The following is a 13,051-nucleotide window of genomic DNA, read 5'->3' as shown; positions in this document are numbered from 1 at the left end:
TGTAGAGATGATTGGTGGACATTGCTGGCCGAAGGCAGTGACAAAAAATGTACATTTGCTCTTACCTTCTATCTAGAGCAAATGCGCTAAATGTTAGAAGAAACATCAAATAATTAATGTTTGAGTCATTGACCTCGAGCCTGCCTGTTACAGCACACGATCACAAGAAGCAAAATGTCTAAATTGTTCTGTAAAGTCTGTATGTTATTTTCTGATATGTCTCTCATCTTTTGTTTCTTTTTTAAAAGTTTGTAACAAACTATAATAAATAAAAAATAAAAAATAAACCTTTTGACAGAGCCAAAAGCAAATATCATTAACACCTAAACCTTATTCAAAGGATTGTTTGGCCATGAACTCAGCATAGAGCAGTCCTCAGTTACCAACAGGGCACTTTGGAGTACGTGCTTCTATGAGGGCATGGGCTCCAACTCAATACAACAGCACATTCAATCAAACAGAAGACTTCAGGAGGCAAGGTCGCAGATCTGCTTGGTGACACTTCATAGGAGCCACCCATTAATGCCACAGCACAGATGGATTTGTGTGCGGTTGTGTGTTTGTCCGCAATGGGCTTAACTATGATGGACGCAGAAGGCTAAAATTCCTTGTATGGCTCTCTGTGCACCATCACAACCTGCCGAGTGATAGTCAGCCAGCCAGGAGCATACTATGGGTGCAGTTCTGGGCCTGTCCTAGGATTTCTATCTCCCTAGGCAAGACGACATTTTGATGTCCACTTCCTTGGCAATTGGACCACATGTGCTTCTTGTGGGATCATTGTTGTGATATTTTACTGCTCCTCTGTATGTCTATACTTCACCTGCATTCACTTTTACACTTTCACTTCTCCATACCTTTACTTCGTCTGTCTTTCACTTCTTCTAGCATTCACTTCGTCATTACAGGAAAAGAACCTCTGTACCCCCTTCTTTTCTACCTCATATTCTACTCCCCATTGCACCTTGAACCGAATCCTAACCTTAGGCCATCCTTAACCACGTCCACTGTGAATGTAGATAAGTTAAGTGCAGCCATTGTTTTTGGGGTGAGGAAAAGTGGGGATACCGGATAACGCTCAAGGAAGTAACTCAGTTTTGCCCTGTGTTAGGCCAACCCTAGCAGCCCCTTCACTACCAGCTTGCAGTTGAAACACACTGTGTTGGGCTATGGCTCTCAATTTTTGCAGGAGATCCGCCGGCTCTGTAGCATGGTAAGTTCTCCTTGTCAAGAAGCATGTCTGTCAGCAATAGAGCAAGCCACAAGTTATTCATTGGAAGACATAGGGCCTCATTACACGGTATGCGGTAACCATGGCGCTATTAGTGCCATGGTTGCCGCCGGTATTTTACCGTGTCCGCCTTGGTGGATGGCAGAATTACTGCCCTACTCCAAGGTGAGCAGGGGCGGTAATTCCCCATTCAGCAAGGCACTTCCCCATTCCCATTTTTGCCCCCATAGGGCTCAATGGGAATGGGGAAGGAGCTAATTACGGTACCGCAAATTGCGGTACCGTAATTAGCACCAAGGTCCCTTTGCGGGCCCGTTCCTTAATGGCTGCTAAAACCAGCCGTTGAGGTTGGGTCCAGCAAAGGGACCTCGTAGTAAGGCGGTAAGGGTTTACCGGTACCGGTGCCCTTACCGGTACTGGTAAACCCTTACCGCATTCCGTGTAATGAGGCCCATATTCTTCTGTTTTTTTTTTTAACAACGTTATTATTTCCTTTAAGAACCAAAACATTTGATGGGTGGAAGGCATAATTTGACCTTACGTACTGGATTTTCTCTGGGCAACCTTCCATGCTATGGTTATTTAGCTTGCCTGCGCCATTGCAGAAGAGGACCAGCCATATACAAATTAGCCTTGGTCATGTCACCAATGGGAAGAGTCAAGACGTTACCACGAGGCCAGGTCTCCTCTGCACAGAAACACAAGCAGCACAAGCACACAGCCCAAAGTGATTAATCGGAGCACGTATTTCTATTTTTTCGTTCTACAACATGTTCATTCTTTCATTTAACAGCCATTAGTTGCACTGACTGTCTTACAGGATGTTGTCACTAACTGGGGGGTTTACAATGCCATCTACTAGTGCAATTACATTGATCATGTTCATAGGGGAAACCGCTAATGGAATGGTCCCTTGACGCTTCAATAATAGGTATTGTTTTCACCCAAATCACTAGCAAATCTTTAATCAATTCAAACCTGCATCCTACAGGTGACCCACACATTTCTTCTGGCATCACTCAGCGCCCTAATCTATGATAACATCTCTGAACCGGTAACGTTGATCACTCCAATTCACAGACTGGTTTCCCACCTAATTATGACATCTCTAGTGCGAGTGATGCCACCTGCCTCCAACCTCTCAGATGGGGGATGTTGCCATGTCATTATGAAGAACATCTCTGTCAGCCATCTTTGTTTACTCATGCATTTATCTGTATTTGGCTTCTGTTCATGCTCGACCTCTGGGGACCTCTGGGGACCGTCTGTCCCACGTGTCCTCTTCGTGTCTACACTAGCTTGTGCCATCTGGTTGAACCCTCTTCACTTGAATTCAATGCACAATGCTCGAGCACACCACGTCCTTTCTCTGTTGTTTGCACAAACCATGGACACAAACCCCTGTCCAGCAACCTTTGCTCTTCTGTCCATACAGGGGTTGCACACCAGGAGTAGGGGCGAGGTTAATGTTTTACCGCAGAAGTCTTTCGGATCTTGTGACTTGTGTGTGTTTTGTGAAGGACAGAATTGGATGAATGGCAGTGGCAAATAGAGCCTTCCACGTTGAGTCAACATGAGGAGAGGTGCAGCAATGACATGACCACACCGTACGCTGTACGACGGGGAATCAACAAGGGAAAGAAACATTTTACAGGAACTGGTTTCTGGTTATTACATTCAAATTAGAATATTGAAATGTTGGCCGCTCCACTGCAGGCAATGCAGCAGCAGAGGCCAATAATGGCTGATCAAGACCTTCTGTCCCAGAAACCCAATGCTTCTCCTTTGTTTTAAACAGAACACTGTATACGCATTGGGTGTAATGTTCTAATAGCAATGATGCCCCCCTTTTCGGGTCATTACGAGGTGATAATGTCCTGTGGCCCTTGTTAAAAGCCCTAGCAATGCTCGGATTTATTAACTCGAATTAAGAGCATTTGCCACCAACTAATCACCCTCGGAATGCAGCATTACTGCTTAAGTAAATTAGCATTAGTTGATATTCAAGAATGTACATTGTTTCCCAGAAGCAGGTTAGCACATATGCAGGTGATGAGCAAGGAGAGGTGAAGTTCTCTGTTCCTTATTAATGATATGCACAGACTACACGCTGTTTTGCTGGCTTATACCATAAATACATGGCCCTGCCCAATTACCATATATGTACACAGTTCTTCAAATCCATGAACTGATTTCCAAACGTTCCAATTAGGAAGAAAAGTATTATTACACATTGGAATTGACCATCAATGCATCAGCTCTGGAAGCATAACCACCTTTTGGATGAAGAGACATGTTATTGTTATGTGTATGTTGATTTGTACCATGCACCGCTACCACCCAGGGACAGTCTACAGGTGCTCGCGTGGTTCTGCAAGAGAGGGGGTTAGAGGGTTGTGCTTTAAGCGGGATAAGAAATCGAGGGGGGCTCTAATGCGTCGTGATGCAATATTTGGGAGCAGAGCAGGAAAAGGGTTTTTTGCGCAGCCTCAAATCCCAAGTAGCTAATACAGCTTTAAAAGAGGAGTGGCCTGAGTAATTAAAGGAGTGACCTAACAGAGCCAATCGAGTTTACATATGAGCCATGAAAGGGCAACATTTCTGGTTTAAAAGATGTATTTAAATATAGTTTATGTGTGTAAGAATGTTGACCAAAGTAAATATATTCAAATATGAAACAACATCAAATCAAAAGGGGTCAGTACACCATGCAATCCGACAGTTCTGAAAGAAATCCATTATTCGTACAAACCAATTAAAGGCATTATATTGATAATACTTTAATACAATGTGTTCTGTTATAATTTCCCTTTCCTGTTTGAAAAGTACCTAATTCGACATTTCTTTAACTGATGTTGTGTTTCTAAACATTACTGCAGGTGACATCTACTGGCAAACATCAATATTGCCACACATATTTTTAAAGAAATTTGGTGAGGGAGGTCAGTTTGGAGACTGCCAGGGCTGAGCCCCTGCTAGCCCTGCCTGACTTAAAGCCCTGGGCATATGGTGCATATGCCTTTGCCTCACACACGCGCTGCCACTCGCAGTCGCGGCCATCGCCGTGACTGGCGATTTCTTCCGCGTTGGAGTTTGAGAGGACGCAGAGGAGGGTTACTTTAGTCCTTTTTCTGTGTTCGCTGCCGCAGCTCCGAATGCGGGACGCAACGCTGCCGGGAGTATTTAAATCCCCCCCTCCCGGCAGGTCGTTGCAACCCCCTCTGTTGTTTACCTTTCGACTCTGGGTCCTTCGCTCTTCCTCTGCACCTCGCTTTGGAATTACTCAGGGGTTTATTCCCTCGTGGATACTCTTCTCCGGTGTTCCGGTACTCGGATATATATATATATATATATATATATATATATATATATATATATATATATATATATATATATATATATATATATCTCTCTCTCTCTCTCTCTCTCTCTCTCTCTCTCTCTCTCTCTCTCTCTCTCTCTCTCTCTCTCTCTCTCTCTCTCTCTCTCTCTCTCTCTCTCTCTCTCTCTCTCTCTCTCTCTCTCTCTCTCTCTCTCTCTCTCTCTCTCTCTCTCTCTCTCTCTCGACTCGGAAAGCTCAGGTGAGGAGAGCGTGTGTACAGGGGGAACTCAGCCAAGGGTACCATTCAAGTCACACGCGCACACACAAGCTACCCTGCTGATGTCATTGCTTAGATCTTGACAATCGGAGTCCAATCCAAAAACAGAAGCTTTTTAAACAATTCCTTCTAAGGTGTTGCTACTAGCAGTGGCCTTCCTCAAGGATATTAGCCATTGCTTTCTTTCCCTTAGCATCAGCACTGCTACAATCAGTGTGCATCATGAGCGCCACGTCCTACGGCTCATGGATCTTGAGTCACACCAACATGTTCATATGCAGGACCCGAGGGACTGGTTTGTGCAAGATGTATGAAAAGCGCTCAAGTATTGCTTTCCTTGTTTCTGTCCAGACCCGCCACATAATGTTTCTGAAGCAGCTTTGCCTCTGGGCGCATGGGGAGAAAAGGAACTAGCACTGGGAGGAGGAGGCGGAGGTATCGCATTGCAGCACCACTGTGTGATCCTGGGAAAACCCACTGGGCCTGATTCTCACACAACTTTTTTCATGCAAGTGATGGCATGCACTAGCACATCCTCTTCATCTGTGTGAACACATTCTTTAGCCATTCCACTAAAGGTACCTGGCTGATTGCATCAAATTTGAGCTTATACCCTTTACATTTCAAAGGGCATCCCGAATTCAAACTGAGCTTTGCTTTGAAATAGCACAAAAGAAAAACACTCCCCTGTCCCTGCTTAAACAGGGGCAGGAAGATACACAATGGCACATAGGTGTTTTTTTTCTTCTGTTTGCACAATGACAGGGCCTTTACAGGTTCATCAGTGTAGCATGCCCTCGGGGACCAATCATGTATTAGTTTGTCATGACAACAATGCATGCAAGGGGGGTGACCAGCTTAACATTTGCACTGGTGACTGAGCCCCTGAGAAATGCACAGGCCTCCTTTGTGAACAAGGCCACCTGCACATTTTTTAAACTCACGCAAGTAGAAAAGTACATCATTCTGCCTGGTGGTTTCAGAATCTGGCCCTGTGCGTTTTTAGCTCTTGTGTTCTACACAAATGCATGACATGGTATATATTTAATACCTCAGTAAGCAAACTGCATTTTCTTGTCTTAAAGTGATACAAATTGCAAAAAAAAGTCCTCACCCCCAAGTGCCCATGCCCCACTTCTCCGTTTCTCAGCATTATTTTGTAACCGGAGCATTTCATTAGCGCCTCGTCTATACATCTAAGAAGCTGCTGCACAGGTTTCACGCGCGGCAAACAATCCCGGGATTGTGCAATAGTGTGGTCAGATGCCAAGTGGTGTCACGCGAGCCGGAAATTAAAGCTGCGTTTCCTAATTGCTATAATGACATGTTGAAAGCATGGGAGTGGTGGTGTCAGTGTTTCAGGATTGGAACTTGTGCACTGTTCAGAGGTTTTCTAGTAATCATTTATAGGGCGAACCCTGGCCTGAGGAGCAATCGAGGGTGCTGTACATTCATGTACAGGGACAGCGATTGTTGGCTTGATTTACAGTTCATATGGTCAGTGCATCATTTTGTTAGTACATGAGTGACAGGATTTACAATAAACTTGTTCACACGCTCTTCCATTCATCAGTCAATACTGTCATCCATTCAATAGGCAGTAGTTATCGCCAAACCATAGTAGGTTGGTCAAGCCTTTCCCTCCTTCTTGGAAAGAGGATTTCAGAGGCTAGACTAGGGGTGCACAACTAGTTTTGCCAGAGGGCCAAACGTACCTTACAAGCTATCTACCGGGGGCCAGACTGTTTGTGTGGGGTAGCCGGGCGGGGCACGTGGTGAATTTACGACCCCCCCCTCAGACATTTATAGTAAGTATGTGGGGGAACAAATGGGCATTTTGAGGTGCATTTCTTGTCTTTATTGCCATTTGTGCTTTCATTTCTGTAGTACACGATTTTAACAAGCCAGAAGAAAAACTGATTTGGCCCTGGGCTTCAACATGTTATCAATAGTGTGAGAACAAAATCATCCCCGCACGCCCAGCAGCAATAACCTAACAGAACTGGCTGTCCTGCAGGTGAAAAAGAGATGTGCTGATGTGGCTGACGAGTGATCTGCCCACATTAATGACTACATGACTCCACACGCCACCACAAAACACCTCTGCTTTCAGAACTACTCAGACCCTCCAGTTTATAGCGATTTTGCGATCCCGCATAATGCCGCAAAAACGGCCGTTTTGCGCAAAATGCTGCGAAAACGGCCGTTATGTGCAAAAACAGCATCTTTAAAAAAAATATATTTAAAAGTAATCTGCAAAAATTACTGTTTACAAAAAAAATTACTTAGGGTGCCAGGTTCTCAACTTTTTTTTTGATGCAAAAAATGAAATGCGCCAACACATCTCACCACTTGCGCCCAAAAAAAGAGCAGCCCAATCCACAAGGGACATATGAATGGGCCATTTATATGCGCGCCCATTCAGATGGCCTTTTTCACCTCCTTGATCAAATAAAGTGGCGTTTCTGCCAATTTAAAATCACATCACTCATTTCCAAGCAAGATGCACTTTTAAATGTGCAGAATTTGTAGACAACCCTACGCGCACGGGTTGTGGGGGTGCTACTGCATGACAGGGTCTTTCCTGACCCTATCATGGATTTCTTTTAAGGTATGAACCGCTGCTGTGTCGCTTGCATTTCTGTTCCTCAAACAGGATAAAAATTCATTTTTTGGGTCGCATTTTACAGTGGCAGGCCACCGAAGGGCCTGTCCCTGTGAAAGGCGTTGGGAGCTTGCAGAACACTGTCGGAGAGCGATTCTATTCAAGGTACTACCCATTTTGATGACAAAAATCGATCAAATGGTACAATTTGACCTATTTCGTCCAGTACTATTCGATCAATTTTTATGAATACCGAACATGTGTTGCGGGGGTGTCACCCGCTCCCCAAGTTCAGTATTTTTGAGTTAGGGGGTTGCAGGGTGTTCCCCACTTCCTCAAAATTGGAGGCGGGGACAGAAAAAAAAAGAAAATAACAAAAAAGGGACCCTGCGGTGTCGGATCCGACCCACGTTAGAGGGACGGATCTGACAAAGCAGGGTTGCATGGGAAGCACCAGTGACCAAACAGTTAAGTAGGGGAGGGGGTGGTGGTGAAAAGTACATTTTGGGTTGTTTGGCTGAAGTGCAAATCAATTCGCAGCAAAACGGACTACGGTTAATTCTGCCACATATAATTACACTTCGGTCAAACAACCCAGAACACCATTCAAGGCAGCTGGCCAGCGGACAATTTGCACTACAGCTCAAGCCTGTGGAAATGCGCCGGTCACCTTTGAGAATAAGGTGACCTGCTCATTTCCAAAAATGAGTTGTCTAAAAATAGCATATCCTCTGCTCTATTTTTAAATCCCCCATTTTTTGAGGATCTGGGTCAAAATCTACATTTTAAAAAAATGGTTACACTATGAGAGGGAAAGGAGAGAGAGGGAGAGTGATGAGTGAGATGTGAAGTGATAGACAAGAAAGCAGAGGGAGGGCAGTGGGTCAGAGGAGGAAGCGGTGCACAAGAGAGCAGAGGAAGCAATGATGCGGTGGGCCTGAAATCTGAGAGTGAGCAGAGGTACAGAAAGTAGAGGGAGCGTGTGGTCAGTGAGCCAGAAAGCAGAGAGGAAGCGGTTGTCCGGAAAGAGGCAGTGAGCTGCAGATTGGAAAAAAGGATGAGGGAAGAGTGTGATAGAATGGGAGAAAGGATGCAAGATGCAGAAACAGCACAATAGAATGAAGGACTGTATATTGCGGGAGGAATTGAGTGTAAGGTGTGAGTTGGGAGTATGATTTGGAGTGTGGCAGGGGCTGGGCAGTGCAAATTGTGACTTGACAGTGTGAAATAGCACGTCAGTATTTGTATGACAGAGTAAGAGGTTCAGGAATGCAAGTTGTGATGGGGAGTTGGTGAGATGTGTGTTGGTGAGAGAGGTGTGTGGGTGTTTGGAGAACATAGAAGGGGAACATTTTCAGCATTACAACTGATAATGATCAATTTAGTTAACACTATTAAATAGGCATGCACATTAAAACAAAAATGTAGCCAAATCCAACACTGTTCTGCCAAGCCATAGACATCTGCGACTCCTCCTATTAAATTAATACAAAAGATACATAATAATGATACCCTACCTCTCTTGTAGCCTTGCACTCTGACTATTTCCTGCAATGTGAAAATCTTACACCCTCCAGTTAATACAAAATGTCCTGTAAAAATGCTGCAATAAATAAAGGTTTGTGCCGCAAAATTTGCCATTTTATGCTGCAAAATCCTGGATGGTCTGACTACTGCCACAAAAGACTTCAATACCCACTATCAACATTGCTTTGTCACCGGGGCAATACATTAATGTTCTCTATACAATACTTTTATTTGAAGCATCATACACAAGGTGGTGTGTACAGGCCATGGAAAGAAAATATAACCAATATAGTTTTTTTTCTGTACTGCTTATTACCATGCTTTATAGCACTAGTGTTGATAAAATTGTGTACTAAATTGGAGGGGTGTAAATATTTCCCCCAAATATGCTAGTGTGATGGAGCGTAGCAAGGGAGCCCAAACCAATCAAGAGGTGTTGGGGGTGGCAGGGGGTATTCCTCCCCACCACCCCGGGAATAATTTTAAAACTCAAGCACACACAATGACATACAGAATTTAAATTAAAGTACCTTCTTCCCTGGTCCTGATGTTTCCTCCCAGTGCTACAGCTCCTGCGTAGCATAAAAAAGAAGCAAAGGGCGCTTCCTGGTTCGTGCACATGAACCCAAGAGCTGGAGCGCTGATGACTAAGAGCCCATCTCCCTTTGTATGTGGTAGGAGGCACAGGAGCCCCTCCCTCATACATACACACATGCAGTTCATCAGCCAGCATCCCCAATGGGCCATGCAAGGTTGGGGAAGAAAAATTCCCCTTTTTTACATGGCTCACTGGATAAAATCCAATGAGCTGCAAGACTTATCCTTGGCCTCAACCCCAGGGACCACATCTCTCCAGCCCTAAAATATCTCCACTCGCTCCTGGTTGCTGCAAGGATTACATTCAAATCCCTCTGCATCATCCATAAGGCTTTCTGGGGCTGGGGACCACGGTATCTACAATAGGCTCTCACCAAATACTCTCTCTCCAGATCTCTATGCTGCTCCAGTGCCAACTCTCTGCGTATCAAGCGCTTCTCTAAACAGCAAGCTGGTGGCCAATCTCTTTCCTCGGCTGGCTCCCTACTCTGGAACAGCCTCTCCATTCCTCTCTGTCTAGAGCCGTGGGTCGGTGCAACCTTGCCCATTATGGAGAAGTGCCAATGGTGCACCGTCAAAAAATGTATGCACAGGGTCAGTGTGGATGGAGTTGAAATACTGTTGACTTTGAAGTCATGGTCATGAACTGCACTATTGGTAATAGTGATTTTTGAATACATTAATGAACTCATAGACAGGTGCTACAGAAGAAAGCTACCGGGGTATCTCAGCATGTTGAGTGACTGTTGCTAAGATGTTATATATTTTAAACTGGCTGCAAATCCTATGACTTTGCAATTCCTTATAAAAATAAGTGCTATAAAATGTATGCGGCCAGGGGATATTTTGGGCTGGTAGCTTGCTATAAGGCTCTTGCAAAGAGTTATTTGCCAGAGGTCTGGGAGGGGGGGGGACTGGCCATCAATTAGAAAGGCAATTACCCCCCTCCTGGGACGCCTCGCCTATGCCAGCAACATGCCGGGCTTCAAAGACTTTCATAATGAAATGCGGCCAGCTTTGTTTTCTATTGCTTGAGGTGGGCCGCACTTCATTATGAAAGTCCTGTTCTTCAGGGGGACGCAAAGCACAATACCGTGGGCTGCATATGGCCCGCAGGCCGTATGTTGTCCACCCCAGGGCTAGACATTGGGCTTCATTACGGGTCCGGCGTTAACCGTGCTGGTAAAACCGGCAGGTAGACGCGGGACCGTAAACAGTTACCGGAGCCTGGCTTGCCGGTAACACCGGGGGATACAATCTCGGCGTTCCGGAAAGTCAGGCGCCGGTAAATAGTAATTACCCTTTCCCATAGAGTCCATTAGGACTCTATGGGAATGGGGACCATGGAAAAACCAGCACCGGTAATAGCGGTGCCGGCGCTTACGTGAAAGTTATGGGCGGGTGCCGGTCCGCCCGGCAAGACAGACCTGCTGAGCAGGAGGGCACCCGCCCACCAGACTTGTACTTTGCTGGTCCGGAAACAACAGTGCCAGTAACCTTACCGGTCCGTTGTTTCCAGACCGGCAAGATTAGCATGAGGCCCACTGTCCTTGAAAAGGCTTAAATTAGTCTTTTGGTTGGATTTTCATTGTAAAGCTAAAGGTGAGAAGTATTTGCTTTTTGACAACTGCTCCTAGCCTTCAGGGGTAAACATTATTTGGCCAGGTTGAGGTCCAAGATGCCCAGCCATGTTGACAGCAGCAAGGAACAACACAGCCAAAAGCACACAGCAATATGTTCTGTATCCAGTCATGTTATTGCAAACATTACACAGTGGTACATTACATTACAAAGCGGACAATAACACCAAAAAACACAGAAAAGAATAAATATATAAAGGGAAGTGGGTTAGGGGGTTAAAATGGGTCAGATGGGGTGGTGTTATAAGGGTAGAAAATCCGGGGGCCTGTGGGGGGACCCCCCAAATTAAAAACATCACAATTCAGTGTTTTTTGGTGTTTTGCCTGCGATGAAATGTAATTGTGGTCGGTAAAATCACATATAGCCTTATGTTCAATCCATTACAAAATCCAGCATTGAAGCCAGCCATGCATGCGCCATCTTAAAATTAGTCCAAGATCTATTGTTTTACATCCGGGATAAATCAATGATTACGTATACAAAGGCTAAAATCCTTCGTAATTTTGCTAAATAGAAGTATGGTTTTCTGCCAAGATCACCAGCTGCTCATATCAAAGGTGGACATAAACATGAAAAGGGGATTACCCCAAATGTGGTACAGCTAGTGAGGGGGTCTAAAATCTAAGTTCACAAAAAATGCACAAGCTGTGAAAAGTAAACTCAAAGAAAGCTAATGATTGTGGTTACCTAGGTATCCAACAAATGGATATCCTAACTTGAAACTACCCGGACTGTCCGAGAGACACAAAGCAATGCAGAATCACATCAAACACAACTTGTTGAAAAAATATATTACAATTTTTTATTACACAAAAGTGAATACATATAACAAATACACAAACTCCTATGTTTTTGGCAAATATATAATAGAAGTATTTACAACAGATGCAGGAAGACAAGAAAAATCAGCTTCTTTAGTAAATGTCCTAATTTGCCATAAGGATGCAATATGCATGAAATGTTGTGCTTAGAACAAATGCTTAAATATGCCTGAAACAAGTGCATAAGGACAACCAAGTACAACTTCTTGGTAGTGCAGGTCTGCCAATTGTGCAGAAATAATATAAATACAATAATACATAATAACTAATACAGTCCTTTCCTTATAAATAGGCCTAACTACCGTTAAAAAAACATTTATAACAGAAATGGGTCTTTTTGAGAACAATCACTAAAACACAATTTCTACACTTTGTCATTGATCCTATAGTTTGCGACAAATTGTGATCTATTGGGGAACCTTTTTTGGACCTTGTGTCGACCAATTAAGAAATCATCTGTCCTGAAGAGGGCCAATTCTAAGACGAGCAGAACACCGGGGATGTCAACCGAAGCATATGTAGACATCCGTGAGACATATCAGCAACTGTGTCTTTTTTCATCAAAGAAGGACAATAACAAACTTTCTTTAGAGTAAATGATCCCCCCCTTAATGCAATATGAAAACAGTTGAGCCTTTGCTTTTGTCTGTATGATGTATTGTTTATGTTAATTACTAACTACAGTCACCAACACTATTTAGTATTGAATATCTTTTGACCTTTTTAAATCCGGTTGTACTAAGTGCCTTGTGGAAAGCACCAACTATCTGTACTTTTTATTGAACATATTTGAATAAAAATGTATTAATTTATGTGTAAATGGTTTGGCAATCCATGATTCGTATAGAATATGTGAAATAGAGAACATATCCATACGTCCTTTTTCTGACAAGCTATCGAGGTGGACTGAGAGAGGGGTAATTGAGTTGTTTGTTCTTTTTTGTACCTTGTACCTCTGGTCCTTTTGCAACTTGATTCCCCTTAAACAAAAAAACAGGACCGACCCAGTATTTCTCCTATATAAGGACAA

The 13,051-nt window shown here is 44.0% G+C and overlaps 1 long non-coding RNA gene across 1 annotated transcript in view; it reads left to right on the top strand.

The window, feature by feature from the left end:
- Positions 1–12,833, top strand: part of LOC138521022 (uncharacterized) — a 312,247-nt gene extending 299,414 nt beyond the window's left edge. The window contains exon 3 of the long non-coding RNA XR_011282916.1: positions 12,411–12,833. This is a non-coding gene — a long non-coding RNA (uncharacterized lncRNA). The remainder of the gene's footprint in view (positions 1–12,410) is intronic.
- The last annotated feature ends 218 nt before the right edge of the window (positions 12,834–13,051 follow it).

Source organism: Ambystoma mexicanum, chromosome 1q (assembly GCF_040938575.1).
Source record: "Ambystoma mexicanum isolate Mex_15411 chromosome 1q, UKY_AmexF1_1, whole genome shotgun sequence".
Lineage (NCBI taxonomy): Eukaryota > Metazoa > Chordata > Amphibia > Caudata > Ambystomatidae > Ambystoma > Ambystoma mexicanum.
Note: the sequence above shows the minus strand (reverse complement) of the source record. Positions and strands in the feature narration are given on the sequence as shown.